The 12,096-nt window shown below is 45.5% G+C and overlaps 1 protein-coding gene across 1 annotated transcript in view; it reads right to left on the reverse strand.

The window, feature by feature from the left end:
* Nucleotides 1-12,096, reverse strand: part of raly (RALY heterogeneous nuclear ribonucleoprotein) — a 139,214-nt gene that overhangs the window by 18,552 nt on the left and 108,566 nt on the right. The gene's annotated exons all lie outside the window — the stretch shown is intronic.

Below are 12,096 nucleotides of genomic sequence, written 5' to 3' on the forward strand. Positions count from 1 at the left end.
CACCTTAACCTGACATGCGAACAGCCGACGCACTGTTATAAGCCCCGCCCCATATGGCACAAGCCACGCCCATACCGACATAAGCCCCGCCTCTCATGGGGCGCAGAGTCTCTGCGTGGGCCTGAGGCCCTGGGGTGCGCTCACATTTTTTCGACTCATGCAACACATTTCGGAGCTGACACTACAACCGGAAGTTACATCATCATGAAGTTTATTTCGGGTGCTTTCACAGGGCTTGAAAATAAATTCATACGTACGTACTTTTTTAACATCAGCGTTAGATGTAATAATATCCACTCATAAGTCTCTTTTTATGAGTGAATTGTGTGTGTGTGTGTGTGTGTGTGTGTGTGTGTGTGTGTGTGTGTGTGTGTGTGGGGTTTTATTTTCTTCGCGCTTCACAAACACAATATAAAATACGTTTTAAACTCGCATTCATGGAAAGCGGTAAATGTGCATCTGAGCAAACCACGCGCTTGTTGGACTGGAAAAAAACAAGCCCCCCCCATTTTCTCTCGAAACTCGGACGCGGTTCATCCAACAGCTACAAGGGAATGATTCCACCGTCGCATGCGATTCCGCCTTAAGTGTGACGTAGGCTTCAGAGACGACAATGAAAACAAAATGAGTTGGATGTCCACGCGAACAGCAGTAAACAGGGACCAGCGCGTTCTGGTTCCTCCAGCTCGATGTGGATCTGAACTCCAATTTGAATTTGAATTCCTGCATAGGGCTTCTCGGTTGTCTGTGGCACTCACACTGCGCTGCTGAATTTTTAAACGTCTGCCATGGCCGCTGCCAACCCCCCCCCCCCCCCCCCCATCTGGTGTTCTCCATATATCTCTCCTTTTAGGAGCTAAATCTGAAATGCGTTCACATTTTTTAGGTTTGTTGTAATATTGCCATTTTTTCCCCATATTTCTCGTTTCAGGTTTATTTTTTTGCTTATTAATTTAAATGTTATGTTTATATTTATTGTTTATCATTATGTTATTGTCTCGTGCAATTGTTGATATTGTTCACCGTTTATTTTCAGGGCAATTGTTATTGTCATTTTTTGGTACATCTATCTATCTATCTATCTATCTATCTATCTATCGATCTGTCTGTCTGTCTGTCTGTCTGTCTGTCTGTCTGTCTGTCTGTGAAACCCACTTTCCGTTTGATGTCAGAGTCAACACACTAAACTACATATTGAGGGTTGCTTGTTAAGATCGCCTTCACGTGGCCACGCCCTTTCCCATCAACTTTGAAAATTGTATGAATATAAAAAGGTATGCTGTGAGGTGACGTATGTGGACGGGTTTTATGTTTTGTGTTTTTTCTGTAGGGCACGCATACTTTCTGTGGCCTAACGTTCTGAAACCTGGCCGCACATCACAAAACTCGAGGGAAATCACTGACAGATGGCTGACATAACGACGGATGTACACCCAGATTAGAAGGATAGATAGATGTGACAACGGAAGATACGAAGATGGATGGAAGGGAAGAAAGAGATAGCCACGGAAGAAAGAGTGAAGGGAGAGAGACATAGAAGGATAGCAGAGAGGTTGGTGTCGGAATTCCGGCCGACGCCAAAGCCGGAGGAGAAGAAAGGAGACGAACAAAGAAGAATTGAAAATGAGGGCGGCAGAAGAGGAGAAACGAAATGACCAGAATTAGTCGGCTGCAACTGGCAGGCATCTGGCTGTTTCTTCAAAGCACTAAACTATGTGTGTGTGAGTGAAGCATTTGTTGTGCAGTGCCTGGGCAAAAAATAATGAATTAAATCCCCATTTCCTGAAAAGCAGCTCTGTTAGTGCCGCTAACATGTTGACCTCAGACCTCAAAAAGCCATCTCAGATCACGAAAAATACATTGGATTTGGCGCCAGGCTTTCATTATGACTCTCACACACACACAAACACACAAACACACACACACACACACACGTGCACACGCGCACACACGCATGCACATGCATGCACGCACGCACGCACGCAAACGCACACACATAAGCACACACACACACGCACACACATAGGCGCATGCAGACACATACATTTTTTGTATCGGCTTTATTATGCAGTTACGTTTGTGCCTCATTCCTGAGCCAGCAATAGGAGATTTTGAGCACAGAAAATATATATTTTGCAAGCACATAGATTATCTCAGCAAACAAAAATCTATTCTGTGCGCAATAAATGTCTGGCCCAAGGAAACACGCACTTTGATTGTTCCTTTTATTTTTATGTTCTCGTTTTGGCCCGTGGGCCTTTTTTGTTTCCAGTTATTAATAAAAGTCACGCCAAGCGCCCCACTGCCAGACAGACTCCGTCTCCCTCCCTAAACCCTTACGTATGGGCAGAGACGCCAACAAAATGTATTTGTGTGTTTGCTATTAACCACATTAACGTGCAATACTCATATGGCCTCTCACAACTCTGACTCGGTGCGCTCAGATTCCTGTCTCAGGTCTTCCTATATATATATATATATATATATATATATATACATATATTAATCACCCACAACATTTATACCACCGACAGGTGAAGTGAATAACATTGATCATCAAGAGGTGGGATATATGAGGCAGCGAGTGAACAATCGGTTCTTAAAGTTGATGTGTTGGAAGCAGGAAAAACGGGCAAGTGTAAGGATCTGAGCCACTTTGACCAGGGAAGGACAAGGAAGGACAACCAGTGAATCGGCCACAGGCTCATGGGCATCCATGGGCTCATTGATGCGTGTGGGAGGCGGAGTCTAACCTGTCTGGTTCGATCCCACAGAAGAGCTACTGCTGCCAAAAATTGCTGAAAAGGTTAGTGCTGCTATGATAGAAAGGTGTCAGAACACACAGTCCATCACAGCTTGCTGCGCATGGGGCTGTGTAGCTGCAGACCGGTCAGAGTGTCCATGCTGACCCCTGTCCAACGCTGAAATTGCCTACAATTGGCATGTGAGTGTCAGAACTGGACCATGAAGCAATGGAAGAAAGTGGCCTGGTCTGATGAATCACCTTTTCTTCTACATCATGTGAATGGTCGGGGTTAGGGTCCGATAGAACATCTGTGGGATGTGCTGCAACAACAAGCCCGATCCACCTTGCAATTTGCAGCACTTAAAGGATCTGCTGCTAATGTCTTGGTGCCAGATACCACAGGACACCTTCAGAGGTCTTGTGGAGTCCATGGCTATTTTGCATAGCACAGAGCCCAGAGGGAGCTGCACAAAATGGTTCTGAAGGCTGGGGATCAGTGTTTCCCTCCTCCAAGGCTACAGCATCAATCTCACTGTCTGTGTCCCCATCAGATGAATCTGTGGTGTCATCGTTTGATTCAGCACAGATTCGGTTATTTAGGATAGTAAGGTTTTAACATCTTATAACTGCACCCGCACATTACCAGGATTAACCAGCTATGAAGACCCATATTAAGTAACTCAGTTGAAAAAATAACATTATGCTTCCCTATGTTAACCATCTTGGTCAATGTGCTCTGACCTGTGGATCGCCTGTCGGTATACTGCGTCTTTCACGTGGTGGACTACAGAGCTACATCTGCTCTGATTTCATCTGCCTTGTACCCAACCTTCATTTGCCTGGCATGGCTTTTTCTTAAAGAAGAAGTATTCAAAACATGCTTTCCTCCTCAACAATTCTTATCCCTGTTACACAATTGTAACCGAAACGTAACTGCCAACGTCCCTAATGTTCCTCTCCCAAAATGTCCCTGTGTAGCAGCCTCGTGTTTAACTAAGTTCAAACATATTTTTCAATGTTATTCATCCAGGTGAGGTTGCCTGAGCACGACAGCTCTTTTTCAGCAACGCACCCTGTAGATATTAACAGAAAACTAAGGAAAGAGAGTTAAAAAAAAAGGACTTTCAAATAAAAAACAATAAATGAATAAAAATAAAAAAGCAACATGGCCATCATTTTCTTCCCCAAAAACATAAATTCAAATAAGATTGAATTGCTCAAACAATATACATTTTTTTTATATTGCATTTATTAAATCCTTGATTTAACCCTTGTTTTGTCCTTTCGATGCAGCCTCAATGTGAATTATTTCAGAATTAGCTACGTCTCTTACATACTTTTAGTGGGATTTTCACTCTTGGTGTCAGTGACCATTGTCCTATAGGGATGTTGTATCATGTAGGATGATGATGTATTAGGGATGAAAGCCAAAAAGCAGAGCCATGTTTTATCACTAAAAGGAATTACAACTTTTTTTTTTCTGCGCAACTGTACATTCATTAGGTGGCACCTTTTCACGATTTGGCCACTTTAGATAAGATTTAACATTTAACGACCATAACGTTTAACCGTTGAAAATGTTAGCACAATATAGATCACAGATAAAATGAGGAGGTAGGTAAGATAACATCAGTAACGTGTCATGTTTGAACTAACCATGAGTTCGGATCCCCTGGCACAAAATCCTCACTGTCTGATCTCTTTGTGGGCGTGTGTGTGTTCTGTGTCCATTGCATAGTCACTTAAATAAACTTATCGACTAATTATTCATATGTAGAGACAATTCAGGACATTGTAATTCATTGTTTACACGCCAGCTGCGGATGGGGTTCCTTACCTCGTCGTGGACAAATGAATAAAACCAAGCACCACATGTGACCAAGCACCTTGAGCAACTTGATGCCAATGCGCTTCCATTGATGATTGGTGGTCAAGAGTCAAGGGTCAAGGGTCAAGGGTAAGGTAGAGGGAAGCGGCTCAGGTGGTAGAGCACTAGGGTCGTCTAGTAATTGGATGATTTCCAGTTCGATCCCCGGCTCCTCCTGGTAACGTGCTGAGGTGTCCTTGAGCAAGACACTAACTGCCACTAACCCCTAACTGCTCCTGATGAGCCTTGCATGAGCCTCCATTGGTACAGGATTAATCTGTAAGTAATTTGGACAAAAGCGCCTGATCAATGACGTCGTGTGATGCGTACATGACTAATTCTGGTCTTTGGAAATAACTCCCTGGAACTGAAATAAACTCAATTTGATGTACCGTAACAAAGTGTATTTATTTCTTTGTCTTTACTCCTTTATTATTCCCTTCTTACAGTTCAACAATACCGGCCCGGGGGAAAAAACCCAGACAAGCTAAATAAAAATATGATTATGAATCACATCGTGGTTTAACTGGTGATTAAACTTTTGTTTAAAAGACAGGAAGTAGAAGACATATGTCCAAGGAATTGAACAACAAATACTGGCTTTTGGAAATAACTCCCTGGAACTCCCATGAACTCAATTTGCGTGAGTCTGTACGTGTGAATGTCGGATAGACTCCAGTCCAGAGTTAAAAGTAATTATTTTTTATTTATTTATTTGTATTATTTTTTATCACTGAGGATGGACACCAAACACGAGCGGCTGTATGGGCCTGAAAAGTCCAAGAATCTTAAACTGATTTTCTAAACCTAGAAATCTGCCGTGTGGTTAGTAAGTGGACTGTTGTTCCGTGTAGATGTGTCCATTGTCCAAAACCTGTGCATGTGTTCACAGTATCATCCACACGGTGGTAAAGGAGGCTTAAAGTCTGTGCACCTCATGCTACCTGGCACCGTAGACGCTGCAGAACCACATTTGGACATGATAGCAGCGAGGTGGTGGGTCGGTACAAATACCTCATGTAGCAAATGTTTGTTTCTGGAGAAAAGCAGTGCTTCTACAATCCAAATAAGATCATAAATACACCACTTAGAGCCTTCCAGACTCAGGCAATTCATTTGCTAAGATTCAAAAGTTTGACATAAAGAGTGAAAGGCGGAGATTCCTGGAGTTTATTTATATACAGACCCGTGCTCCAGCTTGTGTTCAGAGTTGAGCCTTGGTGGTTTATTATTTGGGTTTTCATTCCCAGAAAAGAGGGTTACTTTAACTCTGGGCTGAAGTCTATTCAATATTCACGCATGCAAACGGAGTGCATGGGAGTTCCAGGGAGTTTATCCCAGAAGCCAGAATTTGCTGTGCATGTCACCTGTTGTTCGATTCCTATCCGGTGTCCTTGGTGATCTGCCATATTACTTTAAATGGCAAGCTGTGATGGGAGGCTGGAACCCAATGAAGTAGATGAGAGCAGAAGGATAATTTAGAGTTCATGCAAATATTTCCGCTAAGCATTCTTAGGACCTCCCACAGACAAAGGCGCATGGTGAAGTTGGAGGACCATAGTAGGGTTCCGGGAAGGAAGAGAAGGTCTTCCATCTTACATACACACCTCCGGCCGTGACACCACGCAGGCTCACACAAGAAGCACAGCAAGACAGGAGAGAAAACAATGATGTAGGAAAACTGGAAGAGCCTTGAAGGGGGGCGGGGGTCCAGAGGACCCTTAAGGGTTTTCTGCTCCATGTAAAACACAGAGCAGATGCTATTCTCTGGCAAGATGATATTCCGCAATAATGAGAACGCAGCCTCATGTGGCGGATATGGCAGCCGGCTGCGATCTTGCCCGTCACGCTCCTGCCCCAAAGTGCTTCTCGTCCGTCCCAAAGTTTAAATACCACTCATACTAGCTTAGAACACATACACTCGCACACAAATCTTACTCCGAACAACACTCTACCAGACCATGGTCTGTGGGGCAGGAGGGGTGCGAGTAACTCTGGTTTCCACTTGCTTGGAGGGCTCGCACCCTCACACCCCGCGATTTTAACCGCAATTGCCAACAGCACACATTGAGCACAGGGGTTTTCCGGGGTGGCGGGGCGCTGGTGGATTGCTGTGGGGGTATGGTTGGACAGGGGCTGGCCGGGTGGGCCCCCTGTCGGCTGGGCTCGAGTTCTCGCGGTCTGCGCCTGGTGGTTTCTGGCATGCTGCAGCCTGGCGGGGCTGGGAAGATGCCTTCCGGGGGCCCTGGGGGGGGGGGGGGGGGGCGCTTGCTGTTGTGGGTGGGGATTGGGATGCGGGGGGCGGCTGTCGGCTTTTGCTCCCGCTCCCTGGCTTCTCTACGGCGGGTGCCCCGGATACATGCCGTGGTGGGGGCCCATAAATCCAGTGGCCTGCTGGCGTCGGCGGGGTGCTGACGTCCGGGTGAGCACACTCAGCTATGTGGATGGGCACTCGAGGCCCGTGGATGGGGCGTCTTGTCGGCTGTCGTGGGGCGGCCCTCGCACTTGTGTGGGAGGTGGGTGGGCGTGGGGCCCCTCCGGCTAGCCTAGGGTGGTTTGGGCTGTGTGTTGGTCTGTTGGTGCGGGACCTGGCTCCAGGCCTGTGGTCCATGCCTGGCGCCCGTGACCCAGCTTCTGCGCCTGCTGCTGCTGCGGGTTGTATGTGTGCGCCTCAGGGGTGGGGGGTCACCTTGTGTTCCCTGGAACCGGGTATTGCTTCTCGGGCCAGGCGTTGGTGTTGCTTCATGGGCTTCTGGCTTCTTTGGGGGCCGGGGGCCTTCTGTGCCTGCAGGGCAGGTTGCTCGGGGTTTTCCTGTGGCTGCGGGAGTCAGGGGTGGCTTCGGGGGGCTTTTCCGCTGCTTGGAAGTGCTAAGATATAATACCGACCCCATACATACACCGGTGCACACATCACACGCACACACACACATACACATACACATACACAAAGAAGCGGTCTCATCCCAGGCACAGGTGTGTGATTCCTCCCCTTTTCTCCCTCATTTAATGCCATAACTATGACAGGAAGAGGCCACGTGACCAATTGCTGTTTCAGTTTTCCTGGACTTCATAAACTGTTATTTTCGATGTTGCCGTCTGATGTTTGTTTTTCCATGTACATGTACCATGTTCCATGTTTGCTTATATGTTTGTTTTTTCCATGTACCGCTGTTGTTTGGTTCTATGTTTATTTGTCTCACCCGTGGTGATTCTCCCACCTCTTGGAGTAGCTATTAGTTGTTTACAGATCCAAACAGGGTCAGATCAGATCATTCCCCAACGAGGGGGATTAGTGACAGTTCTGTGTAACAAAAAACTGTGCTCTTGTCATCCTACAGGTCGTCCACAGGACAGAGTTGTTGCAGCAGTTCTTGATGATTTAAGAATGAATAAAGAGTTGCATTGCAGGTTGAGAATTTGAACTCCACTTGCAGACTAACTCTGTCCTAGATGCAATGACATACAAAAACTCCATGTTGTATATCTAGCATGCTGGCAGCACAGATTAAAAAAAATTAAAATAAATAAATGGAATAAAATAAAGAGAATGCAGCCTCACAGCCAGGATGATGGCGATGGGGACCGAGTTGTTGTTGTTGTTGGCCAAGTCTAGTCAACTGTGTGTTAACATTGACAAAGTTTAAGAGTAAGTATGTAAGTAAGTAACGTTTATTCTTATCGCACCTTTCACAGACACCAGTCACAAAGTGCTTCACAATCAAAAAAGGTCAAAGTTAAAAACAGATAAAAGACACACATAAATACAATCAAATAAATCAAATCAAGATAAAAACAGATAAAAGACACACATAAATACAATCAAATAAACAAAATCAAGATAGAAACAGATTAAACATCTAAGTGAATACTAGGGGTGTGCATCTCTCCCTTATAAGAGAATCTGATACGCATCTAGATACAACGGCTACGATACGATTCAGGGAAGAAACATTTTAATACAGAATGATTTGGTGCGATGTGATGCGATATGATGCAATCTGATACAGTGCTTAACATTTGTTTAATGTAGACATTAATTATCCATTATAAATTAAAATTTGCCAATTATATAAAATAATATCTAAAATATGTGACGATTTCTGTTTTGTATTTTTAGCAGTTTGTATACATACAAATATGTATACATACATACAAACGATACATCATATAGATATTATTATAACACTGACGACCTGTCCAGGGTGTACCCCGCCTCTCGCCCAATGACAGCTGGGATTAGCTCCAGCCCTCCCGCGACCCCACGAGGATAAGCGGTATAGATAATGGATGGATGGATGGATATTATTATAGATATATATCTGATATTTTAACTGTATTTCTTTTATTTTTATCCTTTTTTATTTTATTATAATTTTATTCTCCTTTTTTCCGGACTGTTAAGCTCTTAAGACTCTTAAGCTGAAGCGCACTAAACGTCACCATAAGAAATTCCTAGTATAAGTTAATGTACCTGGTGACCTACAGCTTACTTTCAAATATTTGAATATTTCTTAAAGACCGGGGAATCCCAAGTATTTTTGTTACTTTATGGCATTTAGATATAATACTATCTAATATATTGGGATTGTGAGATGGTAATATATAATATAATATTGTCATGACCCTGGATGAGTTGATCACTGCGGGTGGTTCACGTCTCGCAAAAGGGGGTGATCTGGTGCGGGGAAGTGTGTGTGTTTGGGTGTGTGTGTGTGTGTGTGTGTGTGTGTGTGTGTGTGTGTGTGTGTGTGTGTGCGTGCGTGTGTGTGTGTAATGAGACGGAGTCGGACAGAGAGAGAGAGAGAGAGCGCACGGAGGGAGAAGTGTTCGGTTGTCAGCTCAACGCCGTGAAAGTAACATGACTTGTGACATTGGATCAGTGAGTCTTCCGCAGCAGCTTAGTTTAAACCAAAGTAGAATTAGCAGCAAAGTTGAGTCAACCGATTCGTAACTTTTCACGGTTCATGGTACATTTAGATTGATCCAGGTGTGCGCATATCCGTGTAGTCGCATCTTTGATGATAAAACCGGTTTCCGATTCGTATTTGTGAACCGTTACACCCCAAGTAAATAAAATCATATTAATAAATAAAATCAAGATGAAAACAGATAAAACGCACAAGGGGAGACAGACACAAGTTAAAACCTAAAAAATGCATGCTACCTAAAAGCCCGTCTGAAGAGATTGGTTTTGAACTGCTTTCTAAAAGAGTCCAGAGCAATGGCGTCGTTAGGGGTGGGCGCCTGGGTCTTTGGCCCCAAATGTTTTATGAGCCTGGCTTGAGCCTGTGAGCCTGGGAGGCTGTTCCGAAGATTAGGTGCTGCTGACTGGAAAGCACAATCTCCCCAAGTTTTAAAAGATGTCCAAGGGACACCTAGAAGACCCTGGAGTCTGGACTTTGGAGAACCTAAGAGATCTGCTCGTGGTGTGTTGGTGCATGAGGTCCATGATATCATTTGGAGCCTGCCATGTAAGGCTCTATACATGAGAATGAGAGTTGGAGTGAGCGAGCAGCAGCTGTTCCACAGCAACACTAGTTATATTTCTAATCTTTTTAAACCATTGGAATTGATCCTAGTGGTTTTACTAGTCTTTTATAATTTTATCACAGCTCCGCTGGTTTTATGAGACATCGCTGCTTGTTTCCTATTGGATTACTTTACTGATCTGGCTACTAGCTTTTTGTGAGCCTGTTGGCTAAGCTAACTACCTCAACCATGCCAGCTATGCTCTGTGAGGACTGTGTGCTTCTACAGAAAGCAAATAAAATGATCGTTGACCTTAAGGAGGATATTCAACTGCTTTCTGATGAACTCCAGATGAAGGACTCTTTTCCTTCAGCTTCATGGATGTGGCTTCTGGACAGTCCAGGCAGATTGCCTTGCTCAGGGCATTCCTCCAGGACACAGTTCTGTGGGACCCCTCCACTTGTCCTCAGCTTTCCTCCTTCTCGGCACCTGGTCATCAGCTGTCCAGGGAGGAGGTGTTAGTCCATGGTCGCAAGAGATACTAGGACGGAGCTGCCTCACCATCTTGCCTTCTACCTAGAGGTCTGCCCCTCCCAATCGGCTTCCTCCCAGTCAGCGCTGTGACATCATAGCATTGTGACAACACGTCTGTCTAGGCCTGTCTACACTGCATATACCATTTCAGTCTTCCGGTGTCTGATTGTCTAGTTTTTTCCACCCAGCTTTCAGTGTCCTTGCCTGCTTGGTCCTGACCGTGTTACCGCCTTCTGGATTCTGGACTTACCCCTTCGCCTGACCCTTTTGGATTTTTAGCTGACTGATTTACTGGTTTGACCTCCTTGACTGTCTTTTTCCCTGTTTTCTGCCCTGAGAGCCATTAAAGAACTGTTACGTCTGCTGGATTGTGTCTGTGGCCGTGCTGTTGGGTTGAGGTCGATTTTAGCCGTTTCAGTACAATGAGATCAGTTTGAACCCAGCCGACTCGGCCTCTCTCAAGCAGCAGGTGATTACTCAAGTGGGGGACAGGCACCAGCACTGGCACTCTCCTCCTTTGCAGAGGGTCTGCAGGATCTGTCCACTCGCTGCGAGGGCAGTGTGGAGTCAGTCCGCGAACATTTAGAGAGACTTATCGTTGCCATGCCTGCAGCTTCTTCTGCCACACCCGTTCCAGCCAGCCGGGCGGCTCCTTCAGCTCTCTTCACCAAGCTTTACCTTAGAAATGCGTGCCATCTGGTTGGGAGGGGGATAAATGGAAGACCGCATTCAACACACCCAGTGAACACTACGAATATCTGGCTTTTGGACTAACCAGTGCCTCTGCTGTTTTCAGGCCATGGTGAAAGATGTGCTGCGTGATCTGCTGAATGTCAATGTGTTTTTATTACCTGGATAACATTGTCATCCACTCCAAGTCTCCTGAGGAACACATGCAGCAAGTCCATCAGGTTCTTTAGAGACTCCTGGAAAACAAGCTGTTCGTCAAGGCAGAGAAAGGTGAGTTTCATGTGTCCAAGATGTCGTTCCTAGGGTTCACTATCAACGCCGTGGGAGTACAGATGGACTCCGCCAAGGTGCGGGCAGTCACAGATTGGCCTGTCCCTTCCACCTGCAAAGACCTCCAACGATTCCTGGGGTTTACCAGCTTCTACCCTCGCTTAATTTGGAACTACAGCTTAGTTGCAGGTCCCCTCACAGCCCTCACATCCCATAAAACTTCCAGTGGACTCCGCAGAACCCGGGAAAGGTGTTTTGTCTAGTTGAAGGCTAGGTTCACCTCTGCTCCTATTCTCACATTCCCAGACCCCACTCTGCAGTTCGTGGTGGAGGTGTACACCTCCAACTTAGTGGTCAGGGCCATTCTGTCAGTGGAGGATCAGAAGATGCATCCATGTGCCTTCTTTTCACGTAAGCTGTCTTCCACAGAGAGGAACTATGATGTCGGTAACTGCAAGCTGCTGGCGGTTAAACTGGCTTTGGAAGAATGGAGGCACTGACTGGGGGGGTGGAGCAACCC

The sequence above is a fragment of the Zeus faber genome (genome assembly GCF_960531495.2).
Source record: "Zeus faber genome assembly, chromosome: 5".
Classification (NCBI taxonomy): Eukaryota; Metazoa; Chordata; class Actinopteri; order Zeiformes; family Zeidae; genus Zeus; species Zeus faber.